The sequence below is a fragment of the Microcebus murinus genome, chromosome 3, assembly GCF_040939455.1.
Source record: "Microcebus murinus isolate Inina chromosome 3, M.murinus_Inina_mat1.0, whole genome shotgun sequence".
In the NCBI taxonomy this organism is placed as follows: domain Eukaryota; kingdom Metazoa; phylum Chordata; class Mammalia; order Primates; family Cheirogaleidae; genus Microcebus; species Microcebus murinus.
Window position 1 is genome coordinate 113,334,541 of NC_134106.1, and position 20,950 is coordinate 113,355,490.

Sequence of the window (20,950 nt, forward strand, 5' to 3'; positions counted from 1 at the left end):
GAATCATCTTTATTTATATTCAATATCACAACCAAAAGTATATTTTGAAAATGTTTTCTAAAATTTTTACTCAAGAGTACTTATTAGTCATATTCCAATTTTTACATTTTTTTTTTCTGAGACAGAGTCTCACTCTGTTGCCCGAGTTAGAGTGCCGTAGAGTGCCGTGGCGTCAGCCTAGCTCACAGCAACCTCAAACTCCTGGGCTCAAGCAACCCTCCTGCCTCAGCCTCCCAAGCAGCTAGGACTACAAGCATGTGCCACCATGTTCAGCTAATTTTTTCTCTATATTTTTACTTGTCCAGCTAATTTCTTTCTATTTCTAATATAGACGGCGTCTCGCTCTTGCTCAGGCTGGTCTCCAACTTCTTATCTCAAGCAATCCTCCCACTTCCGCCTCCCAGAGTGCTAGGATTACAGGCGTGAGCCACTGCACCCGGCCCCCAATTTTTACACATTTTAAACTCAAGGGAAAAAACTATCTTTCTCATTGATCATGAACAGAAAAAATCAACAAAAGATATAAAAATTCCACACTATGTAATCTCAAATCACAGCAGACATAAGTTACTTATAAATGTTAAGAAAGCAAGTTTAGGCCGGGCGTGGTGGCTCACACCTGTAATCCTAGCACTTTGGGAGGCTGAGGCGTGCGGATTGCTCAAGGTCAGAAGTTCAAAACCAGCCTGAGCGAGACCCTGTCTCTACCAAAAATAGAAATAAATTAATTGACCAACTAAAAATATATATACAAAAAATTAGCCAGGCATGGTGGCGCATGCCTGTAGTCCCAGCTACTTGGGAGGCTGAGGCAGGAGGATCGCTGAGCCCCAGAGATTGAGGTTGCTGTGAGCCAGGCTGACGCCACGGCACTCACTCTAGCCTGGGCAACAAAGTGAGACTCTGTCTCAAAAAAAAAAAAAAAAGAAAGAAAGAAAGCTGTATTACAAAATACTTGAGTTCTAAAATTGTGAGGTATACCACAAGTATTGTTTTTGTGAATGATCTGCATCATTGAAATAAATTAGAGCAGAATCAAGATGGTATCACTTCATTCACTTGTTGGCCTATATGATTTTTCTGAGCAGAAAGTAGCAAAGTTATGGCTACTGCTCTCCAAACCCATGTAACTCATAGCCTCTGTCATCCATATGACAGCCAGAATGGCATATGTACACAAAAATGTCATTCATCCATGTCAGGAAAAATGCTTAGAACCACTGTGACAAAGCAATTATTACTAAATAAAATGAATAAACAGATTTTAAAAGTCTGTTCAAAATTTCAAGCAAGTCAGTTTCTTCTACATTACTTTTGCTAAAAGTAACTAACAAAGAAACAAAATATATATTATGTAAAAAATAAAAACTTGTTTTTATTTTTGTTTTTGGGGGTTTTTTCAGACAGAGTCTCGCCCTGTTGCCCAGGTTACAGTGAGTGCCATCACATCAGCCTAGCTCACAGCAACCTCAAACTCCTGGGTTCAAGCGATCTTTCTGCCTCAGCCTCCCAAGTAGCTGGGACTACAGGTATGTGCCACTATGCCTGGCTAACTTTTTGTTTCTATATTTTTAGCTGGCCAATTAATTTCTTTCTATTTATAGTAGAGACAGGTATCTCGCTCTTGCTCAGGCTGGTTTCGAACTCCTGACCTCGGCCTCCCAGAGTGCTAGGATTTACAGGCCTGGGCCACCGTGCTGGCCAAAATCTTGTTTTTAAAAAACTATGTTGCAAGATAAAATATGACAGCAGCCAGAACTCTGACCTCTAAGTCTAGTGCATAGACCATGAACATGCTGTATCCCTAACTAGATTTGAAACGCTTTTATTAGGTGTTAAATTTTGAAAGCTCTGCATTTGTAATACTTTGAATGAGAGCAATCAAGCATAAACCAGCTTCATTCTGTATTTTTACAAAGCTGAAACTCACATCTGTGCTTTGACCTAAATTTAAAAAAAGGAAATGAAAACTCAATATGAAAATAAGCAACAAGGAAACTTTCTCCAAAACAAACCAATAAAGTTTAAAATGTTATTAAAAATATATAAACCCTACTATACACCTAAAAATTAGTTTAGTTTAGAAAAATATATATTTTTCCAAAGTGTTTTAAAAAATACATTTATAGTTTAAAATTTCAAATACTAAAAGTTAAAAAACAACAGAAAAGTAAAAGGTATTCTCCTTAGAACCAGCTTCTATTAAAAACTTCTATGTAAATTTTCTAAGTATATGCAAGTAATATGTGCTGCATATACTTGCTGAATTATGATAAAATCATTTCAAACCATTAAAAAGTCTTTAATATGGCTTATTTTATGTTAATAATTGACTGGTTGCTCTAATTATTCAGAGTTTGGGTTAACTATCTGTTACTGATTGATACAGGGTCTTTGTCAACCAAGCTGGAGTGCAGTGGTATTGACCATAGCTCACTATAACCTTGAACTCCTGGGTTCAAGCGATCCTCCTTCCTCAGCCTCCTGAGCAGCTAAGACTACAGGAATGCATGTTTGGCTAATTTTTTTATTTCTTATAGAGACAGGGTCTTGCTAGCAGCCCTTCTTTTTTTTTTTTTTGAGACAGAGTCTCGCTTTGTTGCCCAGGCTAGAGTGAGTGCCATGGCGTCAGCCTTGCTCACAGCAACCTCAAACTCCCAGGCTCAAGCGATCCTTCTGCCTCAGCCTCCTGAGTAGCTGGACTACAGACATGCGCCACCATGCCCGGCTAATTTTTTCTATATATATTAGTTGGCCAATTAATTTCTTTCTATTTATAGTAGAGACAGGGTCTCGCTCTTGCTCAGGCTGGTTTTGAACTCCTGACCTCGAGCAATCCGCCCGCCTCAGCCTCCCAGAGTGCTAGGATTACAGGCATGAGCCACCGCGCCCAGCTTTTTCTTTATTTAAAACAAAACATGCTGGTTATTAAAAAGGTGCAAAGGATAATACATAAAGCCAACAATGAAATTTATAATCCTCTCAGAAGTCATCTCTGTATTTCCTTCTAGTCTTCTTTTTTAAATTAATGTTTAGTGTAAATGACATGTAGTACCTACGTATTCTTATATCCCATTTTTTTTGTTTGTTTGTTTGGTTTTTTGTTTTGTTTTGTTTTGTTTTTTTTGAGACAGAGTCTCTCTCACTTTGTTGCCCAGGCTAGAGTGAGTGCCGTGGCGTCAGCCTGGCTCACAGCAACCTCAATCTCTGGGGCTCAGCGATCCTACTGCCTCAGCCTCCAGAGTAGCTGGGACTACAGGCATGCGCCACCATGCCTGGCTAATTTTTTGTATATATATTTTTAGTTGGTCAATTAATTTATTTCTATTTTTGGTAGAGACGGGGTCTCGCTCAGGCTGGTTTTGAACTCCTGACCTTGAGCAATCCGCCCGCCTCAGCCTCCCAAAGTGCTAGGATTACAGGTGTGAGCCACCACACCCGGTCTGTTTGTTTTTTGAGGGTTTAACAGAATGATCTTTTTTGCCATGGTTTTAGAAACCTTATGAACACAATTTTTAACTGGCTATGTATTATAAGATATTTTAAATAAACTGACTTGGAGTTTTCATTTAACGTTGGGCATGAATGGAGTTTCCAGTTTTTCACCAATATAAATCATATTATGGAGAACCAAAGTTTTAAATAGTTAACCCAAAGCTGGGCCCGTTGGCTCATGCCTGTAATTCCAACCCTTTGGGAGGCCAAGGTGGAAGGATCTCTTGAAGCCAATGAGTTAAAGACCATCCTGAACAACATAATGAGACCTCCATCTTTAAAAAAATAGAGAAATTAGCCAGGCATGGTGGTATACAGCTACTGGGGAGGCTGAAGCAGGAGAATCACTTGAGCCCAGGAGTCTGAGGTTGCAATGAGCTATGATGACGCCACTGTACTCTAGCCTGGGCAACAGAACAAGATCCTGTCTCAGAAAATAAGAAATAAAAAACCATAACATATGCAAAGAAAGTCAAGGGAATTTCCTTCACCTGTCTAGTGAAAAAGAACAAGAAAAAATAAAATAAAATAAAAAAAGAAAGTCAAGGGACTGGCATATATACTCTGTCAATAGTAAATGCCACTATTATTGATATTCAGAAAGGAATTTTTTAATTCTATGTTAATCTTCTCTGTATCATTCCAATTTTAGTATATGTGCTGCAAAAAAAAGCACAGGTAATTTTTTTTTTTTTTTTGAGACAGTCTCACTCTGTTGCACAGAGTAGAGAGTGCCATGGCATCCGCCTAGCTCACAGTAATCTAAAACTCCTGGGCTCAAATGAGCCTCCCCTCCCACCTGGTCCTCCTAGAGTGCTAGGATTGCAGGCGTGAGCCACACTGCACCTGGCCGGGAATTGTGTTTTTTTCTTTTTTTTTTTTCTTTATTTGAATCAACATTAGTGAGAAGGTAATTATTTTCTAATTTCAGACTCAAATAATTTTCAGCCCTCTTTCAAAATGGCTTTGAGTGTGCACTGGCTGCGCCTGTAGTCCCAGCTACTCAGGAGGCTGAGGCAGAAGGGTTGCTTGAGTCCAGGAGTCTAGGACTGTAGCATGCTAAAGACCATGCCTATAAATAGTCACTGCACTCCAGCCCTGGCACTGCAGCAATACCCCGGCTCTTTAAAAAAAAAAAAAGAAAGGCTTTCAATTTCCCCAAACTATTCTTTAACCTTAAGGCAGGATCCACTGATTCTGCCCAGCTAAAGTCAGAAACAACCATTCATACGGTTAGTACTTGCTATGTGGACCAAAACATGAACATGCACATATCCCCCCCCCAAAAAAAGATTTTATTTATAAGCCTAAACTAGTACTTAAAAAGTTTTATAAACTTAAAAAAAATCCTAATTTAAGTCACAGTATTACAAAGAACAGTTGGGATTTCTGCAAAATCTTTACAACCTATATACTAACACATTACTGTTTATTAGACACTTTAAATTTAGACAATTTAATTTTGTTTCTGTATTTAGGTTTTTGTTCATAGCCTTATTAAATTATATGGAAAAATATTACAAATAACTCATTTTAGCAATACACTGTTCTTTACAGATACTAATTATAGTGGACATTTTTCTTTATTTCACAATCCTACTTTTGCCTTTCTGATGGGGAGGGAGGAATAACTATATTGCCTGCTGATTGCCTAATTGGTCCTCCCTGACCTCATATGCCTCCCAATCAAATGAGCCACTGAAGACTAGGAAAATTCAGACAGCCACTGAAAGACTAGGAAAATTAAAATATATATATATATTCCCCACCAAAATCAATGCAATAATCAAATTTTAACTTTTGTTTTACTCTTTTGGAAAGGGGTCTTGCAGAAATCTCGGCAGTTTATGATGGTCCAAAGGTAATTCAAACAGTAAGACACCCAAAATCAATGGAGAAAATGTAGGAAGAACTCAAATGACTATGAACAGAAAGTGCTAGATGAGGTTTTGGTTTGGGGAATGAAAAGCAACACACAAAGAAGGAGAAAATACTCCAAATTTACTTTAAGCCTGGTAGGCTCTCAGCACTCAATACAAGAAAACAAATGAAGACAATGAGACTCCGTAGCTCAGGGGCAGTAAAGTGATTAAAAAGATAGATTTGGGTTCAAATCCAAGTGGCAGAACTTGTTCCAAGACCCCTAGTGGATACATGAAACTATGGACAGTGTCGAACCCTATATATGTAGTATATTTTTTCCTATGCATACCTATGATAAAGTTTAATTTATAAATTAAACACAGTAAGAGACTAACAAAACAATTATAATAACAATGTATTGTTATAAAAATTATGTGAATGTGGTGTCTCTCTCTCCAAATATCTTATTGTATTTTTGGATGGAGGCTGACCACAAGAAGCTGAAATCTAGTACGTGAAAAAGCAGGTTACATGAGAGGCCGAGGTAGGTGGATTGTTTGAGCTCAGGAGTTTGAGACCAGCCTGAGCAAGAGCAAGACCCGTCTCTACTAAAAATAGAAAGAAATTAAGTGGCCAACTAACAATATATAGAAAAAATTAACCAGGCATGGTGGTGCATGCCTGTAGTCCCAGCTACTACGGAGGCTGAAGTAGGAGGACTGCTTGAGCCCAGGAGTTTGAGGTTGCTGTGAGCTAGGCTGATGCCACAGCACTCTAGCCAGGGCAACAGAGTGAGATTGTCTTAAAAAAAAAAAAAGCAGGTTACAGAAAATCATTTGTAGTATGACAACATATTTGTATACAATACATAAATACAAAAAAGTCTGGAAGGATATAAACTATCATTAACATTTTGGTAATCTTTGGGTGGCAGGATTACTGATGACTATTTTCTACTCATCTGCTTTTATCAATATTTTCTCCAATTCTCACAAAATAGTTCACACAAGCAAAATTATTAGTTATAGGTTAGCATAAAAGGTCAAAAGCTGGAAAAGGAGGACTTCAAGAAAACTTTCCTTCACCTAAATCAGCAGGATTCCAACTGTGGTAGTAAGAAAAAAGATCTCAACAGCACACACAGGAGAAAAAGATTAATTAAGAGGTCCATATCATACCGCAATAAGGACATACCCTTCAAGGAAATAATCTAAATTCATAAGAACTCTTCCTGGATCTGATAAAGAGTAATTATCACATACTTTTGTTGCTCTTTCTGTTTCTGTTAACCACAGAAACACTTCAATTAATGAGTTGGGGGGGGGAGTGTTCTTTCCAAAAACCAAGTTAGGACAAAAAAGGTTTGGTTTTCTGACCTCGCTGCTGGAGGGGTGCAGAGGATGGCAGCTTCCAAACAGGCTAAAGGAACCTACGCCACCAGTCGCCTTAAGTGGGAGGGAACACAGGCTTTCTGCAACCTCCACAGCACTGGGCAGCAAAGAAAACGGCTTCTAAGAGTCTCAAGACTAAAACACCTGGAAGGTCTTACGTTTTCCAAGCTATTGTATGTATAGTGGCCAACCGTTTTCTTTTCTACAAATGTAGGTATTACGTGCGTGAAACTCATCCGACTCTCTTGATGCAAAACTAAGACATTCTATTATTAAGGCCACATCCTCGATTTTGCCAACTGGGACGAATGAAAACACCCTACCGACTCTCTACAACTAAAAACATCATCTTGGCTAGAGCCATAACGCATACAAACAGCCAATCTGGCCAACTTTAGCTTTAAATAGCAACGGGGACCTCAGGTATTGCGGGTCACACGCTTGTCGCACACTATTTGTTCCAATAAAGCGTGCAACCTCTACTGTCAGCCCTGGTTCCACTTAACTGGACAAAACAGAAAACGGGAATCCTTTAAATTCGCGACACAATAGGAGCTTAAAAGCTTTCCTGCCTCATCTGTCACAACAAAGACGCAGCCTAGTGACTTCATACCCAGAAACGGCTGAAGGAGACGGATGAACGACAGAGCGTGGTTCAGGGTTTGTGAGGTCGCCTTCCAGCCGCGACTCCCTTCTTTCTGCTCCATCACGCGCCTCCACCCGTGCTGACTATCTAGCCCTTAGAACAAAACCACCGTGGCTACCGTCCACTTTCCTGCCGAGCCCGACTCGACTTCCGGAGAGAAAGCCAAACTGCAGGCTGTCCGCCTGGCTCTCCGCCGGGGCACGGGCTCGGCAGCGGCGGGCTCCTCCCCGGGCAGCGTCGCCAGCCCGGCCAGGGCCACCGGCCATCCCGAGGAGCGCCCCGTTCGTTCTCCGCGGCTGCCGAGAGCCAGGAGTCTGAGGAGCCCCGGCAGGACCGGGGCGCGGGAGGTGGGCTAGCAGACGGGCGGGGAGGGGAGCCACTCACCCGCCCAGACAACAACCGAGGGGCGGGGAGGCTCGGGCCGGGCCCAGGCTCGGCAGAAAGACCGGCTGGCGCTTCCGGAACGCTGCGGCTGCTCCGGACGCCGCCGCCGCTGCAGCTCCTGGCCGCGGGCTTCCTCCCCTCCTCTGTTTTGATTCGATTGGCCACGTCACCCTTAGGCCACGAGACCCGGATCTGCCGGCTCCCGAGGGCGGCGGCGCAACAGCTTGTAGCGTCTCGGGACCCCGGCCGCCCCGCCTGCCGAGCATGCGCGCCCCGCGCCCGCCCTGTGTGTCCGGGAGAGCGGGCGGGCGCGCCGCTCCGGGCGTCACGGCACGCTGTGCGTGGGGGCGCGGAGCGCGCGGATGTGGTTCCGGTGGGGAGGGGTGGGGCTGAGGCCTGCGGGGCCGCGGGCCGCGGGCCGCGAGCGCGTGTCTGCTAAGCGGGCTCTCTGGCGTAGTCTGTTTCGTCGGTGGTGGACGGTGTCCTCTGACGTGTGTCCCTTTGCCGTAGGCTTTAAAACACCCGGGTAGAGGTAGAGGTGGGTACAAATTGATATCTGCCGAGACAGGCTCCCCTTGTAGAGATTGTTTTCTGATCACTCAGGCCCAGGTGAAAATTGGAGATGAGGAATATAGAAGTACATCAAGTGCGGACATCGTTGATCCCTTTTACCTTCCCTAACATTTTTGCAGCGGAAAGCTGACCAAAATGAGGTTCAGCAGGAGTGCTGGAGGGAATACGTGACCAAAGATGATTTGCTGGTCAGGGGAAGGGGAGCACTGTTAGGCAGCCAGCCCAAGCCTTTGTTGCTTTCGTCTTGGAAGTTGGAATAAGGATGCTGGTGTGGCAACAACCTCACTCCTTTTTAGATCAAGTTGATGCTTACCACTTTCCCATTCTATTCTCTTAGTCTCCCCGCTGAACCTTTCAGGCCCAGGAAATGTCCTAACTTGGCAAAATTTAGAATTACATTGTTTTCTTAGGTGAACAGACAATCTTTAATTAAAATGAGACCGGTAGTAAATATTAAAGTGTGAGTCCCAAACAAAGATTTCATAAAAATACCTCTGCCAGTCCTGCAGGCGAAGTGAAAGTTAGCTGTAAGAAGCTGTCTTCCTTATTCTGACTTGACCTTTTTACCTATCCAGACTTATAGCTAGGCTATTTGGTTATTACCTCTCAATAAGCTGAGTCATCTTTAGCAAATTAGTATAATCTGCAAGAGCTTTTTAATTAAAGTGGATGTTGAACATAGGCAAAGGTCTCTAGAAAATTAAAGGTTTCCAGTAAAACTCAAAGTGTTTCCTAGTTAATTAACAGATTACAAGTGGGCCCAAAAAAGTCAAACTTCTTGGCCCTTAATCTGTAATCTTGAACTCTACTACTCAAATTCAGAGAGTTTGAGGTGAAATCTAGTGCCCTAAGGAAGTTCATGGACTGAACCTGTAGCAGAGGTCTTTAATTTGTGAAACTCTCAACAGAAAATCGTTTGTGCTTGGGTGCACCTATGTGCACATAAATGTTTGAGAACACAGCTTTGTTTGAGAGTAGTATGATACAGAGCTAGAATTGTATTCGTTGTTGCAAAATTCTCAGTGTGTGCTTTACAAATTACAGGAAAATCAAAGTGTTAGGATTAGCTGGGCAGTGATGTATGCCTATAGTCCTAGCTACTTGGAAGGCTGAGACCTGACAATCACTTGAGCCCAGGAGTTTGAGGACATACTGCAGTTATTATGATCTTGCCTGTGAATAGCCATTGCACTTCAGCCTAGGGAACTTAGCAAGATCCTGTCTCACAAAAACACAAAATGTTAGGATCCTTGGTAGCTGACCTTTAAAATGACCCCCAGTGATTCTCACCTCTGGAGGCTTAGTCTTCACCAGCCCTTTGAATCAGGACTACTGTGTTTGACCAGTAGAATGCTGCTGAATGTGAGCGACTTCTGAGGCTAGGTCATAAAGGCACTGATTGCAGCTTTCCACCTCATTCTCTTGGCTTGGATTGCTCTGGGGGAAGCCAGGCTCCACACCACTCCACTCAGCCCTTTGAAGAGGCCTATGTGGAGAGAAAAGCCTCTACCAACAGCCAGTACCAACTTGCCAACCACGTGAGTGAACTACATTGACTGATCTGCTGTCCTAATCAAGCATTCATATGACCACATCCCTGCCCAACATCTGATTTCAATCTCATGAGAACTAGAAAGGACTAGCTCTAACCCATAGACACTGTGATATGGGATATTATATGGGTTTTTGTCCTGATATTTAAGTATAACCTTTCTAAACTTTAAACAAGAACTAAAAAATGGGTGTGTATATATGACTAATTTTATGTGTAAAGTAATTTAAAGAACATAGAATTCCTACCACATAACCTGGAACATAGTAGACATTGAATAAATATTTGTTGAATGGATACAGAATCAAAAGAGAAACAACAATTGGAAAACATTTGGAAAAAAATACTGAAAAAGGACTAACATAATATATGAAGGATTAATACATCTCAATAAGGAAGATGTTAATGCCTGCAATACAAGAATAGGTAGACAGTTTGAACTGATGGTTCACATACAAAAAGGAAATACAAATGTCTGTTATTTGAAAATCTTCAATTTCATTAGTAATCAAAAAATACAAATTAAAGCAAGATTTCCTTTTTTGACTACTACATTAAGGAAATATATTGAAATAGGATTATTTCATATTGGTACCATTAGCACTGCTGGTAGAAATGTATTAAATTGGCAGGTACCTTTTGGAAATCAATCTGGCAATATTTCAAGTTCCATAAAAATATTTATATCCATTGACCCAATTTCACTATTAGGAACTTATCCTGATGAAACAATTTAAAATAGAGAGTAATATTATAAATATATTAATTACATTTATATGATTAGAGAAAATATGGAAATAACCTACCTGTACAATGGTGGGGAAGGATAAATATATTACATTATATCTTAGGATCTAAAAAACTTGATGAGGCCAGGCATGGTGGCTCACACCTGTAATCCTAGCACTTTGGGAGGCTGAGGCAAGAGGATGGCTTGAGGCTAGGAGTTCGAGACCATTCTGGGCAATAGCAAATCTCCATCTCTACAAAAAATTAAAAATTAGCCAGGCATGGTGGCATGTACCTGTAGTCCCAGCTACTAGGGAGGCTGAGGCAAGAGGATTGTCTGAGTCCAGGAGTTTGAGGTTACAGTGAGCTATGATAATGCCACTGCACTTGAACCTAGGCAACATAGCAAGATCCTGTCTCCAAAAAATAAATAAATAAAAAACTTGATGACAAATACTCATAGTTTTGGGAATACCCTCCAGAATGCTTTTAGGAATATATAAAGCATATATATTTATAAACACTTTCTTATTCTAAAGCAAGAATTGATGTTGGTTACTCATGGGGGGAGTGAGAGACTACCTTAAGAATTTTTGCCCTTTTGTTATGATTTGAGTTTTTTCATATCCATACATTATTTTTGTAATTAAAAAATCATTATTTAATTTTTTCCCACTTTTTAAAAATTATGGTTGTATTTTTCTTCTCAGGCTGACATAAATGAATACCACAGACCTGGTGTGGTGGCTTAACAGGTATTTCTTTTGTTTTTTAGGAAGCAATTAATTTTCTTAATTTTATCAGAATCTAGGATACAACAAGAAAAACACCCAAAACCACTGAGACAGAAGACCTGACACAATTCCTCCCCCACCACCTACCTGCCCTAGAGTGGGAAAAAGTAGGGCTAAGACAGCTAGGGGAGACCTTGAGCCTCATTCTAGCCCTCCAGGCTTCAGGCCTGCAGGGAGGAGGGAAATGGGGAGGCAGGGCCCAGCTCCCAAGTAGGGGAAACAGAACAGCTGAGGGAAGTCCCCCTTAAAAGACTCCACTTCCTCACCAGCACTTCTTCCCAGGGCAGGGAACCCACAGCAGCAAAAGGGCCCCAGGACCATGGCCAAATTCATGCTTAAGAAGCAGCTGGAGTGGAGGCAGGATAGACACAAGATTATCTGGGCAGAATAAATTGGGGTAGGGGCCTGGGAAGGCCCCATGGGCCAGACCCTGAGGTCATAGGAGGAGGCCCAAAGCGGGGCTCATGAGTGAGATCCTGAGTGAGTTGGTCAGCAGCTGGGCCCCTTTCTCCAGCTGCCTACAGCCCCTCCAGTTCTGCTGCCAGGGGCACCTGCCACCAGGAAAATGGGATAAGAAAGCAGCCCATTCCTGCTGCAGACAGGGCCAGGTGGCTGAGGCCAGGAAAGAAGGCCTGGCCAGGTCTTGCCATCTGCCCCAGAGGCCTGTGGGAAGAAGATGAAGTCAGGAAGGGTGGAGACAGGGGCTCGACCGGCTCAAGATGGTGCCACACTTGCTTCTTGGGTTCCCCATGAGCTGGGGGTCTGCACTGGGGGCCAGCAACTCTGGTTAGACAGGAGGCAGCAGCTTCTCGAGAAATCCTTCACAGTTGCTATCACCTGAGGACAAGAGCCATGCATGACACCCAGATATGTCTTGAACTGGACCCTGGCAGGTGTGACAACAGACCGGAGCTTCTTGACTGTCAGGGTCCCAAACTGTACAGGCATCATGGGGCTCAGTTCCCAAGGCACTGAAGAGTGGCCAGGTCCTTGGCACTGCCATTGGCTGCCTGGAGGAAGGCCCAGTGCAGAGGCAGCCAATAGTTCAATGTCACAATGCCAGCCAGAGGGTGGGGGCAGGTGAGGGCTGTGTAGAGAGACAACACTCCACCCTGTGAAAAGCCTCCCAGGACAATCTGATTGGCAGGGATCCCATTCTTCATCTGGTGCTCCATCAAGGCCTTCATGTTCTCTGCTGCCTTCTTGATGCCAGCCTCGTCCTCTGGACTCAGCCCCATCAGTTCAAACCAGGAGGGCATCACCATCTTCATGTTGAATGTCACAGGGATCTTAGGTGCATGGGGACAGATGTACTTGATATGAGGGAGCTGGATGGTGGAAAGGGCGTCAGCCCAGCTGTGCCCTGTGTCTCTAAGCCCACATACTAATAAAAAAATAACCATAGCTGATCCCCACTCAGCTCCAGACACAGTGGCAGTGTCGGTGAGCAGGGACACAGACATGGTGTTACCACACATACACCACAGGGCTCCACAGTGGGGGCCTCCACTCCCTGGGGCTCTAGGGACTGCTGGGGCAATTCTCCTCTTTCTCCCACAGAGACACACACTCTTCCCCCTTGGCCACCCCTACCCATATATTTACATACATACACTTCTGGACACTGGAAATCCAAGATCAACATGCCTGCAGGGTTGGTGGGTTTTGTTTGTTTGTTTGTTTTTTGAGACAGAGTCTAGCTCTGTTGCCCGGGCTATAGCGTCAGCCTAGCTCACAGCAACCTCAAACTCCTGGGCTCACATGATCCTCCTGCCTCAGCCTCCCAAGGAGCTAGGACTACAGGCACCCATCACCACGGCTAATTTTTTTTCTATTTTTAGTAGAGATGGAGTCTCACTCTTGCTCAGGCTGGTCTTGAACTCCTGGGCTTAAGCAGTCCTCTCACCTCAGCCTCCCAGAGTGCAAGAATTATAGGTGTGAGCCACCATACGTGGCCTCTGGCCTGCCTTCTCATTGTGTCCTCACATGGCTTTTTCACTATGCACGCACACTCTTGGTGTCTTTTCCTCTTCACCTCTTCTCATAAGGACACCAGTCATATTGCATTAGGGTGCAACCTAATTTAACCTCAATTTAACCTCAATCACCTCCTCAAAGGCCGTATATAAAAATATAGTTACATTGAGGGTTAGAGCTTTAACATATAAATTTTGGGGGGACACAATTCAGTCCATACAGTGTTTAAATATAAGTAACATAAAATTTACCATTTTAACCATTTTTAGCTGTACAGATATATGGCATTAAATATATTCACATTGGGCAGGGACTTAGCCTTCCAAAGTACTGTAATCCCAGCACTTTGGGAGGCCAAGGCAGAAGACCAAGAGTTCAAGACCAGTCTGATCAACATAGTGAAACCCTTGTCTCCACAAAAAAATTTAAAACTTAGCAAGGCATAGTGGTATGTGCCTGTAGTCTCTGCTACTCAGGAGGCTGAGCATATTAAGAATTATTGTATTTTTTAATATGCTAAGGATATTGAATTTTGTTCTTAAAATTAATCTCAATTCCAAACAGGATATGAGACTGATGTTTTATCTCAGACCTAAAGGTTTAGCATCTATTAATAGCTTACAAACTGTTAAAATGCCCGACTCCTGATCCTGCTCAGGGAGATTGAAACCTGGGCATCACCAAGATGCCAGTTTGCCATACTTCTCTCATGGACCCCGACACCAAACTCATTGGAAACATGGCACTGTTACCTAACAGAAATCAGTTCAAAGGACCCGCCCCTAAAGAAACAAAAGATATGGATATTGTAGATGAAGCCATCTATTACTTCAAGGCAGATGAGCTAGGCTTCAAAAACTATTAAGAATGAAGCTGACAGGACCTTGATATATAGAACTGTCTACATTTCTGAGTGTCTAAAGAAACTCTAAGGCACAGTGGCTCACACCTAGCACTCTGGGAGGCCGGGCGGGAGGATCATGTGAGCTCAGGAATTCGAGACCAGCCTGAGCAAGAGCAAGACCCCCATCTCTACTAAAAAAAGAAAGAAATTAGCGGGACAACTAAAAATATACATATATATATATACACACACACACACATATATATATATATATATAAATTAGCCGGGCATGGTGGCACATGCCTGTAGTCCCAGCTACTCGGGAGGCTGAGGCAGGAGGATTGCTTGAGCCCAGGACTGTGAGGTTGCTGTGAGCTAAGCTGATGCCACAGCACTCTAGCCCGGGCAACAGAGTGAAACTCTGTCTCAGAAAAAAAAAAAGAAACTCCAAAAGTGCAATTTCAAAAGCCAAGGCGATAAAGAAATCCATACACTGAGAATCATTAATTTTCCCACTCCTGGAGAGCCTAGTATTAAGTTTTCTACTGAATACAATTCATGCCAAACCTGCAAACAGAGGAATATGAAGTGATGAGAGCCTGTTTACAACAGCTAAGGCAAGAGACTGGACTGAGATTTTTGTGAGAAAGTTTTTGACCCTGAGAATGATAAACCCAACAAGTGGTAAACTTGCTTTGTGAAGAGACAGTTCGTGAACAAGAACAAGACTCTTTCAGAACCTGGACAGTGAAGGGAGCCTGGGCAGCATTTTCCAGTAAGATGTATACAATCCTTTGCCTTTATTTCATAAAGCTTTATATGGAACAGACTAGAGCATGTCTGTACTTGAAAAGCTCTTGATCAAAATTTGGGTGGGGGAGGGGTGAGTGGGTTATAATGAATGAAATTTTCTGCAGTGTTAAGCTGGTGCTTAATAAGAACAAGTAATAATAAAAAAATTTCTAACATTAAAAAATGGCTGAGGCCAGGCGCGGTGGCTCACGCCTGTAATCCTAGCTCTCTGGGAGGCCGAGGCGGGCGGATTGCTCAAGGTCAGGAGTTCAAAACCAGCCTGAGCAAGAGCAAGACCCCGTCTCTACTATAAATAGAAAGAAATTAATTGGCCAACTGATATATATATGTAAAAAATTAGCCGGGCATGGTGGCACATGCCTGTAGTCCCAGCTACTTGGGAGGCTGAGGCAGGAGGATGGCTTGAGTCCAGGAGTTTGAGGTTGCTGTGAGCTAGGCTGACGCCATGGCACTCACTCTAGCCTGGGCAACAAAGTGAGACTCTGTCTCAAAAAAAAAAAAAAAAAAAAAAAAAAAATGGCTGAGATACTTTGATGTTCAAACATGATCATGTTTTAGCAACTTGTATGAAATATTTAATGAAGATCTCTGTTCTTCATCTATCATATTTGCTTCAAATACTTTTCCTGTTGTTTCCCTTTTTATTTTATTATAATTACTAATGTACCAAAATTAAATTCTAAAAATTTAGTCAAAATTCTATTTTCCTTTTAGGATTTCTTTTTTAACATCTAAGCCTAGACAGTTATCTTTAGTTTAGCAGGTAACTGTTGAATATTTGCTGTGTCTTGGGCACAAGGAACACATTTATGAATATGAAAATCATGTAGTTCACAAAGAACATAGAGATTCAAACATATATAAATACTTAATTCTAATTCCTTTTAATTTCTCATTTATTTTATATTTAAACTCTTAATTTATTTGAAATTAATTTTGGCCAACAATGCTTTTATGGTTTTGTGAGACTTAATGGGGCCCAGGAGGCACAGCCCAGGCTACTGCGTTTGGCCTGGCCATGGCAGCGGCGCCCCTGAAAGTGTGCATTGTGGGCTCAGGGAACTGGGGTTCAGCTGTTGCAAAAATAATTGGTAATAATATCAAGAAACTTCAGAAGTTTTCCTCTACGGTCAAGATGTGGGTCTTTGAAGAAACGGTTAATGGGAGAAAACTAACAGACATCATAAATAACAACCATGAAAATGTAAAATATCTTCCTGGACACAAGCTGCCAGAAAATGTGGTTGCCGTCCCTAATCTCAGTGAGGCCATGCAGGATGTGGACCTGCTGGTGTTTGTCATTCCCCACCAGTTCATCCACAGGATCTGTGACGAGATCACTGGGCAAGTGCCCAAGGACGCGCTGGGAATCACCCTCATCAAGGGTATCGACGAGGGCCCTGAGGGGCTGAAGCTCATTTCTGACATCATGCAGGAGAAGATGGACATTGACATCAGTGTGCTGATGGGAGCCAACATTGCCAATGAGGTAGCCGCAGAGAAGTTCTGTGAGACGACCATCAGCAGCAAAGTAATGGAAATGGCCTTCTTTTCAAAGAACTTCTCCAGACTCCAAATTTTCGAATTGCTGTGGTCGATGATGCAGACACTGTTGAACTTTGTGGTGCTCTTACCACATCGTAGCCCGGGGAGCTGGGTTCTGCGACGGGCTCCGCTGCGGAGACAACAGCAAAGCCGCTGTCATCCGCCTGGGCCTCATGGAAATGATTGCTTTCGCAAGGATCTTCTGCAAGGGCCGGGTATCCACAGCCACCTTCCTAGAGATCTGTGGGGTGGCCAACCCGATGCTCACCTGCCACGGAGGGCGGAACCGCAGGGTGGCCGAGGCATTCACCAGAACTGGGAAAACCACTGAAGAACTGGAGGAGATGCTGAAAGGGCAGAAGCTCCAAGGACCTCAGACTTCTGCTGAAGTGTACCGCATCCTCAAACAGAAGGGACTGCTGGACAAGTTTCCGCTGTTTACTGCAGTATATCAGATCTGCTACGAAGGCAGGCCTATTCAAGAGATGTGGTCCTGTCTCCAAAGCCATCCAGAACATGTATAGAGTGAATCATGCACTGTGCTGGGGAAAATTCTGCCTTCCTGATCACTCTTTTGGACTCCTGTGGAAGCCAGGACCTGGCAACATGATGTTTGCTCAACTGTAATCCCATCATGATATGCATGAATTATTACGGGTTCAGTTTTGAATTGTGAGAGGCAGTTCATTGGCTAAGACATACTGGGCAACAACTGAACACACACGTGAATATATGTGTGTATGTTTATTTCTCATTCTGTGGGTGTTTCTATGAACCAAAACTAAATGTCCTTTTCAAAGATTGAAAAAAAAAAAGAAACTTAATGAAGCACTTAAAATTCACAGTATAGCTGGTTTTTATTTATTTATTTATTTTATTTCAGCATATTATGGGGGTACAAATGTTAAGGTTACATATATTACCCTTGCCCCCCCTTCCCCCTCTGAGTCAGAGCTTCAAGCATGACCATCCCCCAAATGTTGCACATCTCACTCATTATGCATGTATATACCCATCGCCATCTCTCCCCCCCACCCGCCTAACACCCAATAAATGTTATTCCTATATGTCTACTTACATGTTGATCTGTTAATACCAATTTGCTGGTGAGTACATGTGATGCTTGTTTTTCCATTGTTGAGATACTTCACTTGGGTTCCAGCTCTATCCAGGAAAATACAAGGGGTGCTTTTTCACCATTGGTTCTTTTTTGTTTGTTTGTTTGTTTTTGAGACAGAGTCTCACTTTGTTGCCCAGGCTAGAGTGAGTGCCATGGTGTCAGCCTAGCTCACAGCAACCTCAATCTCCTGGGCTCAAGCAATCCTCCTGCCTCAGCCTCCCGAGTAGCTGGGACTGCAGGCATGTGCCACTATGCCCAGCTAATTTTTTCTATATATATTAGTTGGAAATTAGTTGGAAGAAATTAATTTCTTTCTATTTATAGTAGAGACGGGGTCTCGCTCTTGCTCAGGCTGGTTTCGAACTCCTGACCTCAAGCAATTCGCCCGCCTCGGCCTCCCAGGATTACAGGTGTGAGCCACTGTGCCCGGCCCCAAACAGGATTTTATATATTCATTTTTTTGCTATATAATAACAGACAATATTCTGTTTGCCAATTTTTTTAGAATTAAGCTAAAGTAGTAACAATGATTTTTAAAGCTTTTGTGTAATAGAAATTGAAGAAGAGAGGACCTGGTAAGGGGAAATAGGGAAGACATCAGAAGTTTTATGGAAAAATAATTTGAAAAATTAAAACATTTACGATGAGGAAAATGAAAGGCAAACTATTTGTCCTTTGACCTTGGAGATCATGTTTAATAAGTAAGTGTGGAGAAGCAGGTATGATAGCTTTAGTATAGTTGCCATCTGCTCTTCAGCATTTCTCCTTTCAGAAGATAACTACTTATTTTATCCTCTGGAGCATGTCACATATGGGTGCACACGCGCGCGCACACACATGCACACACACAATTTGGGATTATTGATTTCTGGCATTCATTAAGGTAAATCTCTTTCCCCAATCTCCACCTAACACCCCACAAACATATTTCAGTCTCTTTCTCTAGAGTTTAAAAGACATCACTTCTGCTATTGGGATATTCTTCCTCCTAATGTTATATTTAAGATTGTAAATCTTGAAAAGACTCTAAGCATTGCAAGAGGATTTTAAGTGCCCCTCCTTGTTCTTATTCCTAGCCATTATATTATGCCTTTATCAGATTCAGTCCACAGACCTTTAGCTTCAGCCACAATCCAAAATGCCATACTACCAAAGGTTTTAAAGTTAAAAAAAGGAAATAGGGAGGGATTGAGAAATGCGGAAATTCCACTAAGCTCCTTCTTTGGACTGCCTATTTGTTTTTCCCTTAATAGTGGAAACCAGGCCAGGCGCAGTGGCTCACGCTTATAATCATAGCACTCTTGGAGACCAAGGTGGGCAGATCACTCAAGGTCATGAGTTCGAAACCAGCCTGAGCAAGAGTGAGACCCCGTCTCTACTAAACATAGAAAGAAATTAATTGGCCAACTAAAAACATATAGAGAAAAAATTAGCCGGGGCATGGTAGTGCATTCCTGTAGTTCCAGTTACTCAGGAGGCTGAGGCAGGAGATCACTTGAGGCAAGGACTTTGAGGTTGCTGTGAGCTAGGCTGACACCACGGCACTCTAGCCCGGGCAACAGAGTGAGACTCTGGCTAAAAAAAAAAAAAAAAAAAAAAAAAATAGTGGAAACCAGCTGTATAGTTTTTAAAATTCTAAAATGCAACAGTTTAAGAAATCATTTAACAAAGATAAATAAAAGTAGATATGCAGACAGTACGAAAGTCCCCAAATAGGTTCTGAATGCAATTGTTAAAAAGAATCTAAATGCCAAATTGATGGGAGATTGAAATAGATGAAGAGATGTTCCTTTCCTGAGATGGGCTATAACCTAGGATAAGCTCTAAATACAGATCCTTAGGCTCTAAAAGGAGGCTCTGCATCTTGAAGAGAAAAGTTAATGGGAAAGTAAGATAAAATATAAGGAATGCTCTAGAAAGTTTCAGTGTACTCTCTGGATAGGATTGTGGGTTATCAACAGCCCAGGCATTCCATTAAATGACACAATATATAGAAAAATAAACTAGATTATTAAAAACACAACCACTTGGCCGGGCGCTGTGGCTCACGCCTGTAATCCTAGCTCTTGGGAGGCCGAGGCGGGCGGATTGCTCAAAGTCAGGAGTTCGAAACCAGCCTGAGCAAGAGCGAGACCCCGTCTCTACTATAAATAGAAAGAAATTAATTGGCCAACTGATATATATATAAAAAATTAGCCGGGCATGGTGGCGCATGCCTGTAGTCCCAGCTACCCGGGAGGCTGAGGCAGAAGGATCACTCGAGCCCAGGAGTTTGAGGTTGCTGTGAGCTAGGCTGACGCCACGGCACTCACTCTAGCCTGGGCAACAAAGCGAGACTCTGTCTCAAAAAAAAAAAAAAAAAAAAAAAAAAACACAACCACTTCTGAACCATTTGTAAGATTTGTTTTATAAACATATTTGCAAATCCCTACCACAAATCAGGTACTTATGCTTATAATTATATGAAATGATGTAAAAGGAGTCCCTCATTGTCTACATTAGGATGTTTCATTTTAAGTTAAATAGAATCCTGTTTTTGAGCCCACAGCTAAGACTACTATGGGAGGCGGGTGCTAAGGGCCTCCCCAAACCACATCCATTTTATGTTTGAAAAAACATTCATTTCTGGAGTCTGTCCCTTCCCCACTGAGCCTAGTAAGAGGTGCCAATTAAGAAAATCATCACTACCACCACCATCATCCCCTTTCATTAAGGGGAGAACAGGAACACATGAAAGTTGCCTTTTGGGGGAAGTGCAGTGTTCTGAAAAAAGGCTATTCTGTCTCCTTCCTTTTTGAAGGAGGGCAGGGAATTTTCTCCTTCCCCAAGACCAGGGAAGGCATTCACCAAAAGAATTACTCATAAACTAGTGGTGCTTGAACCCTCCCAATTATTACCCCCCTTCAATAAGTTGGAAATTGACACTTGTCTCTGGTCTAAATTTTTTTTTTTTTTTTTTTGAGACAGAGTCTCAAATTTGTTGCCCAGGCTAGAGTGAGTGCCGTGACGTCAGCCTAGCTCACAGCAATCTCACACTCCTGAGCTCAAACAATCCTCCTGCATTGGCCTCCCAGAGTGCTAGGATTACAGGCATGAGCCACTGTGCCCAGCCTTCTGGTCTAAATTTGCCAAGCCATTGACCTGATACTGCTAAATAACAGAAAAAGGAGCATGAGAGAGTGGGTAAGGCTGAGAGAAGGGGTAATATCTGAGTAGTCTGCATT

At 42.6% G+C, this 20,950-nt stretch overlaps 1 protein-coding gene and 3 pseudogenes across 7 annotated transcripts in view; 2 read left to right on the forward strand and 2 right to left on the reverse strand.

Moving 5' to 3' along the window:
• The window catches only part of SMIM14 (small integral membrane protein 14), an 83,567-nt gene extending 73,847 nt beyond the window's left edge, over positions 1-9,720 (reverse strand). For 2 of the 7 annotated variants that reach the window (XM_076001197.1, XM_076001196.1), the window contains exon 1: positions 7,363-7,752. The gene's annotated coding sequence lies outside the window, so the exon portion shown is untranslated. Of the gene's footprint in view, positions 1-7,362; positions 7,753-7,779; positions 8,142-9,642 lie in introns of those variants that run through there. The other 5 variants (XR_012918658.1, XM_012753925.3, XM_076001198.1 and 2 more) reach the window with 5 other exon arrangements.
• Positions 9,721-12,214: 2,494 nt separating this feature from the next.
• Positions 12,215-12,939, reverse strand: LOC105865411 (acyl-protein thioesterase 2 pseudogene; annotated as a pseudogene).
• A 269-nt stretch (positions 12,940-13,208) lies between these two features.
• Positions 13,209-15,566, forward strand: LOC105865413 (actin-related protein 2/3 complex subunit 3-like; annotated as a pseudogene).
• A 25-nt stretch (positions 15,567-15,591) lies between these two features.
• On the forward strand, positions 15,592-17,432 carry LOC105865410 (glycerol-3-phosphate dehydrogenase 1-like protein pseudogene; annotated as a pseudogene).
• Positions 17,433-20,950: the final 3,518 nt, after the last annotated feature.